The sequence below is a fragment of the Apodemus sylvaticus genome, chromosome 9 (assembly GCF_947179515.1).
Source record: "Apodemus sylvaticus chromosome 9, mApoSyl1.1, whole genome shotgun sequence".
Classification (NCBI taxonomy): Eukaryota; Metazoa; Chordata; class Mammalia; order Rodentia; family Muridae; genus Apodemus; species Apodemus sylvaticus.
In genome coordinates, this window is record NC_067480.1 from 101,000,588 (window position 1) to 101,020,957 (window position 20,370).

The following is a 20,370-nucleotide window of genomic DNA, read 5'->3' on the forward strand; positions in this document are numbered from 1 at the left end:
CATCTGGTCCTGTGCTTTTTTTGGTTGGAAGACTTTCTAGGACCCCTTCCATTTCCTTAGCGGTTATGGGACTGTTTCGATGATCTATTTGATCCTGATTTAATTTTGGTATTTGGTAACTGTCTAGGAAATTTTCCATTTCCTCCAGATTCTCCAGTTGTGTTGAGTATAGGCTTTGGTAGGAGGATCTGATATTTTTTTGAATTTCTTCATTTTCTGTTGTTATATCCCCCTTTTCATTTCTAATTTTGTTAATTTGTATACTGTGCCCTTTGGTTAGTCTGGCTAAGGGTTTATCTATCTTATTGATTTTCTCAAAGAACCAACTCCTAGTTTTGTTGATTCTTTGTATGGTTCTCTTAGTTTCTACTTGATTGATTTCAGCCCTGAGTTTGATGATTTCCTGCCTTCTACTCCTCCTGGGTGAATTAGCTTCTTTTTCTTGCAGAGCTTTCAGGTGTACAATTAAGCTGCCAGTGTATGTTCTCTCCTGTTTCTTTTTGGAGACACTCAAGGCTATGAGTTTTCCTCTTAGCACTGCTTTCCTTGTGTCCCATAGATTTGGGTATGTTGTGCCTTTATTTTCATTAAATTCTAAAAAGTCTTTGATTTCTTTCTTTATTTTTTCTTTGGCCAAGGTATCATTGAGTAGAATATTGTTCAGTTTCCACGTGTATGTGGGTTTTCTGTTGTTTTTGTTGCTATTGAAGACCACTCTTAGGAGGCATGGGATTAGTCCAATCTTCCTATATTTGTTGAGGTCTGTCTTGTAACCAATTATATGGTCGATTTTGGAGAAGGTACCATGAGGTGCTGAGAAAAAGGTATATTCTTTCGCTTTAGGATGAAATGTTCTCTCTATATATAGATATGTGTTAAATCCAATTGGTCCAAAGCTTCAATTAGCTTTACTGGGTCCCTGTTTAGTTTTTGTTTTTCTTATTGGTCCCTTGAGGAGAGTGGAGTGTGAAAGTCACTCACAATTATTGTGTTAGGTACAATGTGCACTTTGAGATTTAGTAAAATTTCTTTTACAAATGAGGGTGCCCTTGCATTTGGAGAATAGATGTTCAGAATTGAGAGTTCTTCTTTGTGGATTTTTCCTTTGACCAGCAAGAAGTGTCCTTCTGAGTCTCTTTTGATGACTTTAGGTTGAAAGTCCATTTTATCTGATATTAGAATGGCTACTCCGACTCATTTCCTGAGACCATTTGCTTATAAAATTGTCTTCCAGTTTTTTACTCTAAGGTAGTTTTTTTCTTTGACACTGAGGTGTATTTCCTGTATGCAGCAAAATGTAGGGTCCTGTTTCCTTATCCAGTCTGTTAGTCTATGTCTTTTTATTGGGGAATTGAGTCCATTGATGTTAAGAGATATTAAGGAACAGTGATTATTACCTTCTGTCATTTGTGATGTTATTTTTATATTTGAGTGGTTATCTTCTTTTGGGTTTAATGAAAGAAGGTAACTATCTTGCTTTTTCAAGGGTGTAGTTTTCCTCCTTGTATTGGTGTTTTCTTCCTGTTATTCTTTGTAGGGCTGGGTTTGTGGAAAGATATTGTGTACTTTTGGTTTTATCATGGAATATCTTGCTTTTTCCATCTATGGTGATTGAGAGTTTTGCTTGGTATAGTAGTCTTGGCTGACATTTGTGTTCTCTTAGAGTCTGCATGAGATCTGCCCAGGATCTTCTAGCTTTCATGGTCTCTGGTGAGAAGTCTGGTGTGATTCTGATAGGTCTTCCTTTATATGTTACTTGGCCTTTTTCCCTTACTTCCTTTAATATTCTTTCTTTGTTTAGTACATTTGGTGTTTTCATTATTATGTGATGGGAGGTATTTCTGTTCTGATCCAGTCTGTTTGGAGTTCTGTAGGCTTCCTGTATATATTCATGGGAATCTCTCTCTTTAGGTTAGAGAAGTTTCCTTCCATAATTTTGTTGAAGATATTTGCTGGCCTTTTCAGTTGTAAATCTTCACTCTCATCTATACTTATAATCCTTAGGTTTGGTCTTCTCATTGTGTCCTGGTTTTCCTGGATGTTTTGGATTACAAGCTTTTTGCATTTTGCATTTTCTTTGACTGTTGAGTCAATGGTTTCTATGGTATCTTCAGCACCAGAGATTCTTTCTTCCATCTCTTATATTCTGTTGTTGATATTTGCATCTATGGTCCCTGTTTTCTTCCCAAGGGTTTTTATCTCCAAAGTTGTCTCCCTTTGTGATTTCTTAGTTGTTTTTACTTTTGTTTTTATATCCAGGATGGTTTTGCTCAGTTCCTTCATTTGTTTGTTTGTTTTTTCCTGTAATTCTTAAGAGATTTTTGTGTTTTCTCTTTCATGACTTCTGCCTGTTGACTCACTTTCTCCTGCTTTTCTTTAAGTGATTTTTGTTTCCTCTTTATTGGCTTCTATATGTTGACCCATATTCTCCTGAGTTTCTTTAAGTGATTTTTGTGTTTCCATTGTAAGGGCTTCTAACTTATTCATGTTCCCCTGCATTTCTTTAAGAGGTTTGTTTATGTCCTTTTTGTGTTTCTCTAGCAGCATCATGACCAGTGATTTTAAATGCAAATCTTGTTTTTCTGGGGTGTTGGGGTATTCAGGACTTGCTGTTGGAGAATTGGGTTCAGACGCTGCCATATTGTCTAGATTTCTGTTAGTGACATTCCTATGTTTGCCTTTTGCCATCTTGTTATCTCTGGCATTAGTTGGTATTGTTGTCACTGGCTGGTTTTTGAACCTCCTGTGAGCCTGTAAGGCTATTTCTTTTTTTTTTCTTTACTTTTTTTTATTTATTTTCTATATTCTTTGTTTACATTCTAAAAGCCTTCCCCTTTCCCAGTCCCCCCTCCCCAATATGTTCCATAAGTCCTCTTCTCTCCATCCATTCTCCTGTCTTTCCCCCTCCCTTTCTCTGTCCTGGTACTCCCCTACAATGCTGGATCAAGCATTTTCATGATTAGGGCCCTCTTCTTCCTTTTTCATGGGAATCATTTGATATGCTAATTGTATCTTCAGTATTCAGAGCTTCAGGGCTAATTAATATCCACTTACCAATGACTGCATTCCATGTGTATTCTTTTGTGATTGTGTTACTTCGCTTAGGATGATATTTTCCAGTTCCAGCCATTTGCCTAAAAAATTCACGAATTCATTGTTTAAAATTTCTGAATAGTACTCCATTGTGTATATATACCACATTTTCTGTATCCATTCCTCCATTGAGGGATATCTGGGTTCTTTCCAGCTTCTGGCTATTATAAATAAGGCTGCTATGAACATAGTGGAGCATGTGTCCTTATTGCATGCTGGGGAATCCTTTGGGTATATGCCCAGGAGAGGTATAGCAGGGTCCTCCGGAAGGGTCATGCCCAGTTTTCTTAGGAACCTTCAGACTGATTTCCAGAGTGGTTGTACCATCTTACAATCCCACCAGCAGTGAAGGAGTGTTCCTCTTTCTCCACATCCTCGCCAACACCTGCTGTCTCCTGAGTTTTTAAACTTAGCCATTCTGACTGGTGTGAGGTAAAATCTCAGGGTTGTTTTGATTTGCATTTTCCTAATGGCTAATGATGTTGAACATTTCTTAAGGTGAAAATTCTTTGTTTAGGTTTGTACCCCATTTTTAAATAGGGTTATTTAGTTCCCTGGGGTCTAACTTCTTGAGTTCTTTGTATATATTGGATATTAGCCCTCTATCGGATATGGGGTTGGTGAAGATCTTTTCCCATTTTGTTGGTTACTGTTTTGTCCTTTTAACGGTCTTTTGCTTTACAGAAACTTTATAATTTTATGAGATCCCATTTGTCAATTCTTGATCTTAGAGCATAAGTTATTGGTGTTCTGTTCAGGAACTTTTCGCCTGTGCCTATGTCCTCAAGGTTTTCCCCAGTTTATTTTCTATTAGTTTCAGTGTGTCTGGTTTTATGTGGAGGTCCTTTATCCCCTTGGAGTTGAGCTTAGTACAAGGAGATAAGAATGGATCAATTCGAATTCTCCTGCATGCTGACCTCCAGTTGAGCCAGCACCATTTGTTGAAATGGCTATCTTTTTTCCACTGGATGTTTTCAGCTCCTTTGTTGAAGATCAAGTGACCATAGATGTGTGGGTTCATTTCTGGGTCTTCAATTCTATTCTGTTGGTCAACTTGCCTGTCCCTGTGCCAATACCATGCAGTTTTGCATTTTGTATTTTCTTTTACCATAGATTCCATGGTTTCTATTGTATCTTCAGCATCTGAGATTCTTTCTTCTATCTCTTGTATTTTGCTGTTGATATTTGCATTTATGTCCCCTGATTTCTTCCCAAGGTTTTCTATCTCCAAAGTTGTCTCCCTTTGTGATTTCTTAGTTGTTTCTACTTCTGTTTTTAGATCCTGGTTGTTTTTGCTCAGTTCCTTCACTTGCTTGTTTGTGTTTTCCTGTAATTCTTTGAGAGATTTTTGTGTTTCTTCTTTCATGACTTCTGCCTTTTGATCAAATTTCTCCTGTACTTTTAAAAGTGATTTTTGCATTTCCTCCTTATTGGCTACTATCGTTTGACCCATATTCTCCTGAATTTCTTTAAGTGATTTTTGTGTTTCCCTTGTAAGGACTTCCAGCTTTTGATCATTTTTCTCCTGAATTTCTTTAAGAGATTTATTTATGTTCTTCATATGTTCTTGTAACAGTATCACGACAAGTGATTTTACATCCAAATTTTGCTTTTCTGGTGTGTTGGGGTATCCAGGACTTGCTATTAATGGAGAATTGGGTTCAGATGCTGCCACATTGCCTTGATTTCTGTTAGTAATATTCCTTTGTTTGCCTTTTGCCATCTAGATCTCACTGGTGTTAGTTGGTCTTGTTGTCAATTCAGGACTCACCCTTGCAAGATGCCTCCCTGCAGCCGGCCTCTAGATGTACCGCTGGCCCTCTGCACTGCTTGGGGACGGGGCACATGGCCCAGGCTGCTTCAGATCCAGAGGTGGTGACTGAAAGGCTCCCGCCAGAGGCCTCTGGATGGATCCTCCACTTTCCCAGGTCAGATGGATTCACTGGAGCAAGGTGCTTCCCCGTGGCTGGCTTCCAGATGTACCGCTGTCCCTCTGCACTGCTTGGGGACAGGGCATGTGGCCCAGGCTGCTTCCAATTCAGAGGTGGTGACTGGAAGGCTCCCGCTAGAGGCCTCTGGATGGATCTTCCGCTTTGCAGGATCAGATGACTCACCGGAGCAAGGTGCTTCCTGGGGCTGTCCTCCAGATGCACTGCTGGCCCTCTGCACTGCTTGGGGATGGGGCACGTCCTGTAAGGCTATTTCAGCATCTCTGGATGACCGGGTTTCCCCTGGCACAGTTTGCTGATGTGCTGACCTCCTCTTGGGTGCAGTTGGAGCCCTAGTGTGTCCTGCCCTAAGGTGTCTCTGTGAACCTGGTGTTGCCCATCTGTTCCTTCAGGGAGTGTGATGATGGCGGATGCTGCAGGGACCCTTTCCAAGTGCTGATCCCTCTGCAGGGCTAAAGATACCCCAACCAGTTTGGTGTACAAACGGCCCGCCTAGCTGCCCCGGCCCTGAGTCCAGTTAAAAGCCTGACAGGCTTAGGCTCAAGTGATGTTAGCCTCAGGCTCTGTTGCTAACTGGTTCTGTCAGGTAGCCAAGATGGCAAGGTGAGCCCCTGAAAGTCCTGGGCAGTCTGCAGAGCAAATGACTCCCTGGCCGGGTTGGCACACAGATGGCCAACCAAGCTGCCCAGGGCCTGTAGGTGCAGGCAAAAGCCTGACAGTCTTAGACCCAAGCGATGTTAGCCTTGGACTATGTCTGATTACCTTGTGCTGTCAGATCTTTCTGGTGTCCAGGAACCAAGATGGCAGAGCACCTCTCCTAACTGGCTGGCAGGAGGCAGAGGTCTAATGGGGCTTCAGTTCAGTAAAAAGCACTGCAACTCCACTGCACACAGCATGGCTGGCCTGCAGTGGCTAGTGGTAGCAGGCACAGGACTTGCCTGGTCTCTGTTTCCTCAGTTTCGGCTCTCTCCACCCAATGCGCTACTGCCACTGCTGCCTCCCACCACCACACCTCAGTCTGGTCTTTATTAGGCTTCATTGAGGCTGGTCTTCACTGAGGCTTCACTTCACTGACAACACTTTTGCATTAGTTCGCCTTGTATTCTTCACTGATCTTTACTTCGTGATTTCGTAGAAAGAAATGTACCACAGAACCTCTGGTGGTATTCTGGTTGCTTCTTGCTGCTTCTGCAGACTCCGGCTCATCTACAAAGCCTTGTGGTTTCTTTTTGATCAAGCCCTTGCTCCTGATTCATGTTTGATGTTTGCCTGGTAGACTGGACTGCAGCTGCTGATTTGTGTTTGGTGGATTTGCTAGTGGACTAGACTGCTGATGAAGATTGGAATCGCTCCAAAAAAACTATTTCTAACTCCCCATTTTGTATTAACTTTTCTTATACCTCTGATGGGTGATAGGGAGATTGAAGCATTAAAGAACCATAATTAAATCAAGGTTTGAGAAATATAAGTCTACAGTCCTGTCGTCCCAGGCAACTATTAGCTCGGTGGTCCTTAATAAAGAAAGGTTCTGCAGGTTGGTAAGGAGGCAGAGATCAAGGAAGATGGGGTAGATGGAAAGACTAAAAGAAATAGGAACAAAGACCTGTGGGGACCCTGAATCCTATTAGCACCAATCGGCCAAATCCTAAAGGAATGATATATGGTATCCTTTTAAAAATGCAATTAGTGTGTGCCTTCTGCTTCATTACAAAATGATAAATAATAACCATGTGAGGAAAATGTATTTGTTAATTAGATAAATTCAACTGTTGTACAATATGTGTCTGCTTCAAAGGACCACAAAATGGACAGTAAGAACATATGATTTTGTTGATCCATTGCAAATAGAAAATTGGAAACTGAAAACCATCCACAGGGAGTTGAAAATCTCAGATCCCAATAGCGCCAAAGGAAAGGGCCATTTGTATGCTGTGCAGATCGATGCAGTCTAATTATACCTTGGAGACTGAAATAAATAAAGCAGCAGATTAACAAGTGCGAGTGTAACATCTGAAAATGAAAAGTTTGCTTTAATGACTGAGTCAGATAATTTCATTAACAAATTGCATGCTCGATGATGTATTTTAAACCTCACTGTCACAAAATGAGAAAGTAGTCAGACTCATTACCATCTACAGATGTTTTGTGTAAATTTTAAACTGTACAAAGAAATTGATGTTTCTGTGTCTATAAGCCATCTGTCATATTTTATTAATCTGTCAGGTTTTTGCATAAGCCATCTGTCAACTTTTTTGTTGCTAAATAAGGTGATTGAACCTAAAGAGATATCACATTAATTGAGTTTACAAATAAATTAAATATGCTCTATTTCTTCATCATTAGGAAATGTAGTAAGTTTTGTACTGGGAATGTCTTTCTCTTTTCTACTCTGCTTTGAGTTGTAGCTTTTATTGCTACAAAAATGTTGTCTTCTAGATTCCCAAACTTTTACACTTAAATTTTAATAGAGTGAACCCCAAGTCTGAAGAAACCTCTGCTCTGTCTTCTGTTGCATTGTACTCTCCATTATCAACTCCTGACTGTTATTCTTGCAGTCAGGATCTGCAATGGCTCTTCTCCACTGTTCGCAGTTCAGCCACTACTCACCTGTCGTTACCCAACAGACTTCCAAGTCTAGCTTTTCTGAATTGTATATAACATCTCATTCTGGGCTGGATTCCTTGTGGAATGTAGAAGCTCTCTGACTTCATTTTCTTTCTAAGACCTCTCCAGTGTCATCACTTGTGTCTCTGAAACCATTTTTTTTTTATTACTGTGCCACCAAGTCTATTCAGAAAACTAATGTTGATTTACATCCTCTCTTACTTAGCTCATTCTAATTTTTGCCTATTCCTAATCCCTGTCTTCTTGGAAAAATGTTGGATACTGTGCTGAGGAATCATTGAAATTTTCTGAATGTGCATTATTACCATAAAAATGATGTTCTCTGGTCCAAACCTCTCATATATATATGTTGCTGTTTGTATTCCCTTTACCACAGTCAAGTTCTGGCTTCTGTTAAAAAACAAAAAAGAACAAACTTATCAAAGCCTTTTCTGTCTTCTTTCAAGTTGTTGGGAAACAGATATTTGATGATACTCTCTGCCTCAAACTGTGACCTTAAAACTGAAAGCAAACCTGTTTATGAAGAAAAACTATAACTCAAGGTATAAACTGTGCCCGTGTTTAAAGTACAATAATTTTATCACTATTTATGTGCAATTTTGTTCCATTTATTCACTGGAGATGTCATTTGAACAGTCTATATCTAACACATCTGCAAATCTCTCTCTCTCTCTCTCTCTCTCTCTCTCTCTCTCTCTCTCTCTCTCTCTCTCTCTGTGTGTGTGTGTGTGTGTGTGTGTGTTGCTTTTTCTCCTCTCATAGCCCTATAGTAGATGAAACTAGCCATGTTTTGATCAGCCTTAGATAGAATGTCTATCTCCAGCCTCCAATGAGAAGCTTATTCCCCTGAGTGATTTGATTTTGGAGTACTTCCTGACTCTCTGGCACTTTGATATTCCATAGGATATTCTAAGGACTCAGCTAATCTGCCATGCTTCTGACCCAGAGACAGCTACATAACAAACACATTTGAAGCCACTAATTTTTTTTTTGGATTGGATATTTTCTTTATTTACTTTAAAATATTTTCCCCTTTCCAGGTCTTCCTTTTGGAAACCTTCTATCCTACCCCCTTCCCCTGTCTCTGTGAGGGTGCTCACTCACCTACCCACCCACCCACTCCTATCCTCCTACCCTGACATTCCTCTACACTGGAGTATCAAACACACTCAGGCCCAAGGGCCTCTCCTCCCACTGATGTCCAACGAGGCCATCATCTATCATGTATGTAGCCAGCACCATGGGTCACTCCATGTGTTTTCATTGATTAGTGGTCCAGTTCCTGTGAACTCTGAAGGGTCTGGTCTGTTGATAGTGTTGCTTCCTCCATGGGGCTCCATGTCTACATCAAAAACACCCTCAGTTCCTTCAGTCCCTTTTCTAACTTGTCTATCAGGGAACCTTGAGCTCAGTCCAATGGTTGCAAGCTTCTGCCTCTGCCCTTCTCAGGCTCTGGTAGAGCCTTTCAGGGGCCAGCCATATCAAGCTTGTGCTTTATGTTAGCAATTTTTACAGTTAAAAAAAGTAACAAAAATCTATAATTTTATAATAATTTATAGATCAAGAAAATATACTAAAGAAATTCTCATATTGTGTGTAAATCCCCTGCTAATATTCATTAGTATTCCACTGCTGATTTGGATCATAAGGATTATAAATATAACTACATATTAAATATTATAATATATTATTCATCCATTCGAGGCAGAGAATATATTGTCCACATATTGTCTACATCAAAAACCAACTTGAAGGACGAGGGTGACTTAATAATGCATTTGTCCTCTGGAAAGGAACTGGGAGTGAAATGGGCAGGATGCGTGCTTCCCTTCATTGGCTGTCCATTCCTATAGGGAAATTATATCTTTCAGAATTTCTATTCCACATTTATTTCAGGTGGGTGTAGAAAAGTACATGTAGTAGTAATACAAATATTCTCAGCAACAAAAGAAATTCTGGGGGAATCAGTATCCCTGACCTCAAGCAATACTACAGAGCAATAGTGTTAAAAACTGCATGGTATTGGTACAGTGACCGGCAGGCAGATCAATGGAACAGGATTGAAGATCCAGAAATGAACCCACACACCTATGGCCACTTGATCCTCAACAAAGGGGCTGAAAACATCCAATAGAAAAAAGATAGCCTTTTCAACAAATGGTGCTGGTTCAACTGGAGGTCAGCATGCAGAAGAATGCGAATTGATCCATCCTTGTCTCCTTGTACTAAGCTCAAATCCAAATGGATCAAGGGCCTCCACATAAAGCCAGACACTCTGAAGCTAATAGAAAAGAAACTGGGGAAGACCCTTGAGGACATCGGTACAGGGAGAAAGTTTCTGAACAGAACACCAATAGTGTATGCTCTAAGATCAAGAATTGACAAATGGGACCCCATAAAATTACAAAGTTTCTGTAAGGCAAAGGACACCATCAAGAGGACAAATCGGCAACCAACAAATTGGGAAAAGATCTTCACCAATCCTACATCAGATAGAGGGCTAATATCCAATATATATAAAGAACTCAAGAAGTTAGACTCCAGAAAACCAATCAACCCTATTAAAAAATGGGGTACAGAGTTAAACAAAGAATTCTCACCTGAAGAACTTCAGATGGCGGAGAAGCATCTTAAAAAATGCTCAACTTCATTAGTCATTAGGGAAATGCAAATCAAAACAACCCTAAGATTTCATCTTACACCAGTCAGAATGGCTAAGATTAAAAATTCAGGAGACAGCAGGTGTTGGAGAGGGTGCGGAGAAAGAGGAACACTCCTCCACTGCTGGTGGGGTTGCAAATTGGTACAACCACTCTGGAAATCAGTCTGGCGGTTCCTCAGAAAACTGGGCACCTCACTTCCAGAAGATCCTGCTATACCACTCCTGGGCATATACCCAGAGGATTCCCCACCATGTAATAAGGATACTTGTTCCACTATGTTCATAGCAGCCCTATTTATAATTGCCAGAAGCTGGAAAGAACCCAGGTATCCCTCAACAGAAGAGTGGATGCAAAAAATGTGGTATATATACACAATGGAGTACTATTCAGCCATTAGAAGCAATGAATTCATGAAATTCTTAGGCAAATGGATGGAGCTGGAGAACATCATACTAAGTGAGGTAACCCAGTCTCAAAAGATGAATCATGGTATTCACTCACTAATAAGTGGATATTAACCTAGAAAACTGGAATACCCAAAACATAATCCACACATCAAATGAGGTACAAGAAGAACGGAGGAGTGGCCCCTTGTTCTGGAGAGAGTCAGTGAAGCAGTATAGGGCAAAACCAGAACGGAGAAGTGGGAAGGGTTGGGTGGGAGGACAGGGGGAGAGAAGGGGGCTTATGGGACTTTCGGGGAGTGGGGGGGCTAGAAAAGGGGAAACCATTGGAAATGTAAATAAAAAATATATCGAATAAAAAAAAGGAAAGATGACTATTATGAATTATTCTCCACATATAAAATTTATTTTTTTAAATACTGGAGGTTTGAAATGTAAATAAATATATCAATAAATTAAAAAAAATGACTTGAGACTTCTAACATAAGGAAAACCACAATTCCATCTTTAGCTAAGTTGTTCTAACAGTAAGAACCATTGACTCTCAGTAGAGGGCCAGCCTGAGGCCATATTTGTGGTGCTGAGTCTTGCATAGCAAACCTCCCAATAAAGAACTTTAGAAATATATTATCACTAACAAACCTATAAATAAATAAGTGCCAACTTCCAAAAGAGAGTCTCCAGAGTCTGCAATACATATTTAATCTTATTGATAGATATATATTTTATTTTTAGGTGAAGGATAAAAATAGAAAATAAATCGTACTCTCTTATCTGATATGTTCTATTAAATGAGGCATACACTTTCTCACTGAAATTTACTCACAGACAAAATTAGTAAGGAAGCTGGTAAACACCATGCTCATATATGGGTATTGGCCAATATTAAGCTATACATGTAAGAATGGCTCATAATAAAATTGAAGCCATGGATTTTAATTAGTTACTAAATGTTTAATTATTTAATCAGTGTTTCATGATTAAACTAATATTTAAAGCTAAAAGCCTAAGGCTTTAAGAATGAATATTATCACAATCTATATCCATATACACATAAGACCATTTAAATAACTTAAAGTTCTTAATAGGTATTAAAATTTAATATCATGTGAGGTTTGCATTCAGTGATTCATAAATATTTGTTGAAATAATGAATGATTCTAGTATGGGCAGCCAATTGTAGTTGATATTTTAAAGTAGAAATAAACAGTTTTAAGATTTGGTTTATTGGAAAGCTATTGCAGAAACATCACAATTTCAAAGCCTGCCTGGGATACATTTTCAGTTCAAGTACTGATTGGACAACTTGGACTATCTCAAAATAAATATCAGTAAGAGAGGCTAGGGGATGTAGCTTAGCAGCACTTGCCTAGCATCCATGAGATAGGTTCAACCTTCAGTATTTAAAAAAATAAATTTTATATGTGGAGAATAATTCATAATAGTCGACTTTCCTTTTTTTATTCGATATATTTTTTATTTACATTTCCAATGGTTTCCCCTTTTCTAGCCCCCCACTCCCCGAAAGTCCCATAAGCCCCCTTCTCTCCCCCTGTCCTCCCACCCAACCCTTCCCACTTCCCCGTTCTGGTTTTGCCCTATACTGCTTCACTGACTCTCTCCAGAACAAGGGGCCACTCCTCCGTTCTTCTTGTACCTCATTTGATGTGTGGATTATGTTTTGGGTATTCCAGTTTTCTAGGTTAATATCCACTTATTAGTGAGTGAATACCATGATTCATCTTTTGAGACTGGGTTACCTCACTTAGTATGATGTTCTGCAGCTCCATCCATTTGCCTAAGAATTTCATGAATTCATTGCTTCTAATGGCTGAATAGTACTCCATTGTGTATATATACCACATTTTTTGCATCCACTCTTCTGTTGAGTGATACCTGGGTTCTTTCCAGCTTCTGGCAATTATAAATAGGGCTGCTATGAACATAGTGGAACAAGTATCCTTATTACATGCTGGGGAATCTTTTGGGTATATGCCCAGGAGTGGTATAGCAGGATCTTCTGGAAGTGAGGTGCCCAGTTTTTGGAGGAACCGCCAGACTGATTTCCAGAGTGGTTGTACCAATTTGCAACCCCACCAGCAGTGGAGGAGTGTTCCTCTTTCTCCACACCCTCTCCAACACCTGCTGTCTCCTGAATTTTTAATCTTAGCCATCCTGACTAGTGTAAGGTGAAATCTCAGGGTTGTTTTGATTTGCATTTCCCTAATGACTAATGAAGTTGAGCATTTTTTAAGATGTTTCTCTGCCATCTGAAGTTCTTCTGGTGAGAATTCTTTGTTTAACTCTGTACCCCATTTTTTAATAGGGTTGTTTGGTTTTCTGGAGTCTAACTTCTTGAGTTCTTTATATACATTGGATATTAGCTCTCTGATGTAGGATTGGTGAAGATCTTTTCCCAATGTGTTGGTTGCCGATTTGCCCTTTTGATGGTGTCCTTTGCCTTACAGAAACTTTGTAATTTTATGAGGTCCCATTTGTCAATTCTTGATCTTAGAGCATACGCTATTGGTGTTCTGTTCAGAAACTTTCGCTCTGTACCGATGTCCTCAAGGGTCTTCCCCAGTTTCTTTTCTATTAGCTTGAGAGTGTCTGGCTTTATGTGGAGGTCCTTGATCCATTTGGATTTGAGCTTAGTATAAGGAGACAAGCATGGATCAATTCTCATTCTTCTGCATGCTGACCTCCAGTTGAACCAGCACCATTTGTTGAAAAGGCTATCTTTTTTTCCATTGGATGTTTTCAGCCCCCTTGTCGAGGATCAAGTGGCCATAGGTGTGTGGGTTCATTTCTGGACCTTCAATTCTGTTCCATTGATCTGCCTGCCTGTCACTGTACCAATACCATGCAGTTTTTAACACTATTTCTCTGTAGTATTGCTTGAGGTCAGGGATACAGATTCCCCCAGAATTTCGTTTGTTGCTGAGAATAGTTTTAGCTATCATGGGTTTTTTGTTATTGTAGATGAATTTGAGAATTGCTCTTTCTAATCAAAACGATCATATACCATGATCAAGTAGGCTTTATCCCAGGGATGCAGGGTTGGTTCAATGTATGGAAATCCATCAATGCAATCCACTACATAAACAAACTCAAAGAAAAACAAAACACATGGTCATTTCATTGGATGCTGAAAAAGCATTTGACAAAATTCAGCATCCTTTTATGCTTAAAGTCTTGGAAAGAACAGGAATTCAAGGCCCATACCTAAACATAGTAAAAGCAATATACAGCAAACCAGTAGCCAGCATCAAACTAAATGGAGAGAAACTTGAAGCAATCCCACTAAAATCAGGGACTAGACAGGGCTGCCCCCTTTCTCCTTATCTTTTCAATATTGTACTTGAGGTACTAGCTTGGGCAATTAGACAACATAAGGAGGTCAAAGGGATATAATTTGGAAAGGGAGAAGTCAAACTATCATTATTTGCAGACGACATGATAGTCTACCTAAGTGACCCAAAAAACTCCACTAGAGAATTCCTACAGCTGATAAACAACTTCAGCAAAGTAGCAGGTTATTAAAATCAACTCAAGCAAATCAGTGGCCTTCCTATACTCAAAGGATAAGCAGGCTGAGAAAGAAATTAGGGAAATAACCCCCTTCACAATAGCCACAAACAGTATAAAGTACCTTGGGGTGACTCTTACCAAACATGTGAAAGATCTGTATGACAAGAACTTTAAGACTCTGAAGAAGAAAATGGAAGACCTCAAAAAATGGGAAAACCTCCCATGCTCATGGATCGGCAGGATCAACATAGCTAAAATGGCCCTTTTGCCAAAAGCAATATACAGATTTAATGCAATACCCATCAAAATCCCAATAGTCATCTTTTCAATAGTTAAAATGAGAGGTATGTTAAGTATAAAGTAAATAAGCGTAAAGGAACCAGATAGCACATAGCAAATAGATTAGCAGAACATCAGATTAGGCACTTACATCATCCATCAAGAACACCTGATGAAGTGTTGTGGAAAAAGCCAGCCACAATCGGAATCGTTAGAGATATTTCTAGGTGTGACATCATCACCTGAATGAGATGTCCAATTAGCTTTCTCCACCACAGACATTTTAATATTACAGGATAAATACTACTGAGTCTTAAGTTTGAGGAAAGTGTATATAGTACTGGGTTTTATTTACCTTCCCACTGTTCTCCAGGCCACAGTGTTTTTATTAGAATAGTTTACCCTCCTGTTTTCAGGAGTGAGGTAATTTAGGTGGTCTTCTTTCTCTTTGTGACTAGGAGAGGGTGTCAACTCACCTCTACACCAGAGTTCTTGGGACAACATGCTTGAGTCTGATAAGGGGAAGGCCTATCCTATTCCAAAGCCAGTCTCAGTAAGCTTAAATAGCATATGGCAGTTCATTTATATATGGTAATATGTAAATATATATACTTAATTAAAAATGATATTAAAGATTTGAAGATAATCAATAATAACACATTTAAAATATCCAGAAGAATAAATAGATATTAATTGAATTTATTTAACATTTTCACTTTGATTATATATATCAAAGGGCCACATTATACTCCAGTACAAGTATAATTTTCCCTATTAAAATATTAATAAAACAAATTGTAAAATTTAATCATTTATACTACTACTAATCACTTGGATTTACTCATCTCCCTTAAAAAAGTATATATTTTCAAACACCAACATGCCAACCCTTATATCTAAATGAATGCAAAGATGCTATAGTAGGATTGAAACTTCTATACTTTGTTCTTCCTTCTTGTTTAAGCCTATGGTCTGTGAGTTGTATCATGGGCACTCTGAGCTGTGGGGCTAACATCCACTTATCAGTGAGTACATACCATGTATGTCCTTTTGTTCCTGGGTCACTCACTCACTAGAAAATAGATGATATTTTCTAGTTCCATCCATTTGCCTGCAAATTTCATGATGTCATTGTTTTTAACAGCTGAGTAGTACTCCATTGTGTAAATGTACCACACTTTCTGTATCCATTCTTCCATTGACAGATATCTGAGTTATTTCCAGCTTCTGGCTATTATAAATAAGACAATAACCACACTAATTAAGGAAAAAAACACAACTAGTAAGTTATGAGAATTGAAGATAATTAACATATAAATCCAGCTATTTACAAAAACAATAACCTGCATGCTAAGCTAAGAAAACAGTCATATCATTTTCCTGGGTGGGACCAGAAAGAAAAAGTCATTGCTGAAAGTTAAATGAAGAACTTCCAGGTTAACATTCTGAAGACATTATAGAATACAGTTGGTGTGCCAAAAGATGTAATCCACATCATTTTAGCATTTTAAAAGAGAAATAAGAACAGGTTCCATGAAGGTAGAAGTTGAGTGTGGTGTCCATAAAAGAGATCATAAAAGAACAGAAATACATCAGAGTAATTTCAGAATTGTCTGAGGAGAAGGACACAGGGCTGTGCTGGCTGCCTCGGTCCATCATAACCGTTATGATAATCTTCCTAATCGCCCTTGCTCGCCAAGCAAAATTCCGACGACACCTGCTTCCCATAAAGCCTTTATGACTGCAGTGAGGATATACTGACCAGCTGACATAAAGACTCCTGACCTTTGGAAGTCCTATCTTATTGGAATTAATGTATTAGCAATCTGTTTTGTAGGTTAGTATCTTATGAGCTTGATTAATATGAGGTTGTCACTGAGCCAGACACACTCTGGATTACTTAGAAACCATAATTTCTTTAAAATTTGATCATGTAAACCTAGAACACAGTACTTTATTCACAGTTTTGACATTAGTGGTCCCTGGGGGACAGGCAACAATCTATGCAGAACTTTTTCTCTCTCCTGAAATCCGATAGATAAATTTCATCTGTGCCATGTTCCTGGTGGAGTGATATAAATATCCTCTTAAAGAGAAGCTGAACATCCCTGTAAAGCTTCCACTTCATTACTTACTATACAGCCATCCTCACGAGACCCCAACCCGACACTGAGCAAATAGTGCTGACTAATCATGGGATCTCAGTTTCTAAAACCGCGTCGAAAATAAATCTCTTTGATACGTTAACTGTCCATAGGTATATTGTTATTTCATAGCGCTGAAAACAACCCAATTCACCAGTAGAACTTCCAAAGGTTCTTTGGAACCGCTTTTTGTGGACTCTGTGTGTGAATCTCTGGCTGGCTGAGTCATTCTACAGTTTAAGATAGATCTTCCTGAACTGCAGAGTTGCCTGGGCTCCATTTGAATTCTACTCTTTGGGATGTAGCTGGAGAGTCTCCTAGCACTAAGGTGATGTGAAAAGAATTCAGAGTGGAGTAATGAATCAAAGGTTAAGAGCACTTGCTTCTCCCACAGAGGATCTGAATTTGGATCTAACACTAACATACATGGTGCCTCATGGCCCTCAGTAACTTCAGTTCAAGGGGATCTGTGCTGCTGTCAGGACTCAGTGGGCAAGGCACACAAATGGTGCCCAGATATAAGTATAGGCAAAAATGCCTATGCATGTATAAATTTTAAAATAATAAAAATTTTATTATTTTTATTATTTTAATAATAAAATAATAATGGTAAGGAATGCTTTTTTTTCCTGGGGAGCTATTGCACTCTACTGGGGCTTTACCACAGGGAAAAAAGATTGTCTGCAACTTAGAATGCAACAAGGAAAAGTAGGAATTTATGGCTATGAGGCAGAATGGGAGATCAATAGATGGAAATTAACTGAGAGGAAACATCAGGAATTAGTGTGATTTTAGTTAAACCTAAAGGCAGATTGAAGTGACTTGATATCATCTGGACAATGAAAAACAATGGTGAACACAGTCAGATAACAAGGGTGAAGGATTTGGTACATGTGACTTATTAGGATTTGTGATAAATCTGAACAGTGAAGATACATATGGGGGGCCCAAAAGTCGGGGTACGGCTGAGAGTTCAGAGATGGTTAATAGAGTCTGGTGGAAATACGAATATCTTTGTTACTGGAAATAAGCTCTTTATGTCCATCACAGGACATTGTTCTGCATTATATCATATTTTTAATCTTTTCCCAGTTGTTATAGGCAAAATTTAAAGTTTTCTTCTATTTCTTGAGTGGGCAATTAAAACTTTGCCTTATTTTTAATATACTCATCCTAATTAGGGAGACAATACATGCTCACTTAACATTGAGCGAATTCTTGAGGTTTTAGATAGTCTTAATGACAAATGCAATGCACAGTGTTCTATCTGAACTATCAAAGAAAAGTTTCTATGTTCATCACCGCCATGAGGAAGTAAAACTAATCTTAATGAAATTCATTTCAAAGCCAAAGCCATACTCTGTTGGTTATAACTTTATGGCACTCTGGTGGAAGTCAAAGTAGTTTAAGTGTAATTTACGTAGTTTATTAATAAAAAGACAACTACTATCTTTTCAATTTTTCATGATTTTTCTCTTCTTCTTCTTGACATTTGCAATGCAGCATGAGTTCAGAAACTGCCTCATGAGTTTCCTTTCCCCTGATAGGTGTATAAGATATGTGATTATACATTCATTAGTCAAGGGTTATGATAAAAATCCTCTCTCTGCTTATGCAATTGTCTACTTGGATATTCAATACAATCTTGTAACTCATGCAAGATTTATTATCATAGCTTAAAATAACCTTGAAAATTTTGGTCTAATATTCTTAAAATCAACATTATTAATGCTGCAAATACTTCCATAGGTAGATGTATTTTATGATTCTTTTACAGAATCCATTAAAAATCTTTCTTTTTGTATATGTTCATATAAAAGTAAATAAAACATCTTTTTGTTTTTAAAGTTCAACATTTCACTTGTTTGTGATGAACATCTGTATGTTTCAAATATTTCTGTTCAAGTTAATGAATAAACTTTGTAATATCTTTTGACATGAAAAACTTCATCACTACTTAGAAAACAAGTTTTATTTTTTCTGAGATCTTTCTTTGCTTCCTTTATCAATCAAAGCTAAGACTATTTCTGATGACATTATGAATATCTAAAGATTAACATACAGGAAGAAAGGTTCTTCATTTTCTATCAGCAATTCTCTTTCTATAGTAAGTAGATGTTTCAATAGGTTCACAGATACTATGAGAGAAATCAAAACAGGCTTTGTACTAGGCACCACTTCAAATGAGCAGAGCACCAGCTAAGTTATATCCAATACATTCCATTATTCCATTTGATTTTAATGGTTCAAGGATTACATTTTCATAATTTCTGCTCTAACCAGTGGTTCTCAACAATGCCAGCACCTTGAAGAATCTTATCATGAGATATTAGTTTCTAGATACTCATGGATGGTTAAATCTAACAATGTCAAGTTCCTTATATAGAATAGCACAATATGCATATTTCAGTCTAAGCACGACTTCTTATATGTTTTTAGAAATTTTAAAATTATTTATAATTTCTACTATTATACAAAGGGTATGTAAGTTTTTTAAGGGCATGGCTATAAGAAAAATTCTAAACATATTCCACATAATTTCAATGTTTTAAATGTGTATTCTTTATCTATTGAACTCATGGCTATCGCCCAAGAGATATGTATGTTTGACCATGCAATCTCTTTGGACTTTTCGTGATATTAGATAACTATAGGAATAGCCATTGAACCTGGATCCATGCAAATGTATCATAATTATAAATGTCAAGAATATTACAATTGCTCTATGAACTTTGTATACTTTTGTCAAAGTCTTAAACACTTTTTATTACCTCTTTAATGCTATATATTTTTCAACGTAAGTTGAATTATTATTACAATGTACCCTAAAATATAAAGATTAAGAAAAATGTACATTTCTATACAAACAGCTATAGGCAATTAAGGAATGTGGAGAGTGGGAGAAATATCCTGTAAACATACATTCTAGTATCATTATACAGACTATGAAGGATAATTTAGTAATATATGTACATATACACATGCAATAACAATAAAAAGAGGTTGTTATTTGGAAAGTAGGGTTGTAGGGCACGAACATGAATGAGGTAATGATATTATTACATTACAGTCTCAAAAGTAAGAGAAAAACATAATTTGCAAAAAGGTACTAAGTGTATTTTGAATCATGCTTATGTTCTTTCAATACCCAATGCTCATATTTTGCTTTCTCTTGATAGGTAGACTTCCAATATTTTATTCTTTGTAATTAATATTTTAAGAGTTCGTGTGTGTGTGTGTGTGTGTGTGTGTGTGTGTGTGTGCGTGCGCGTGAGTGTGTGTGTGTGTGTGTGTGTGTGTGTGTACACTCTTACAAGTGTATGGAGGCAAGAAATTCAATTCAGGATATCTTTCTCAATTATTTCCCATCTGATTTCTTTTGAGCTAGGTTCCCTCACTGAGCCTGAAGCCCATTTCAGCCAGATGTGCTGGACAGCAACCTACCAGGACTCACCTGTCTTCTCCGCAGCACTGGGGACCTGGGGATGCTCTATCACATAGAAGAATGGGATTGGAATGCAGATTCTCATGTTTGCATAGCAAATACTTTAAGCACTGCAACATCTTCCTGGGCCTTGGATTTCCTTAATGTAAAATTTTCCCATAGCTACTCTCTCTTGGATATTTTCTTTCTTTTTTATACAACTTTTCTTCTGCTGATATGAGTATATTCTTTTTAACC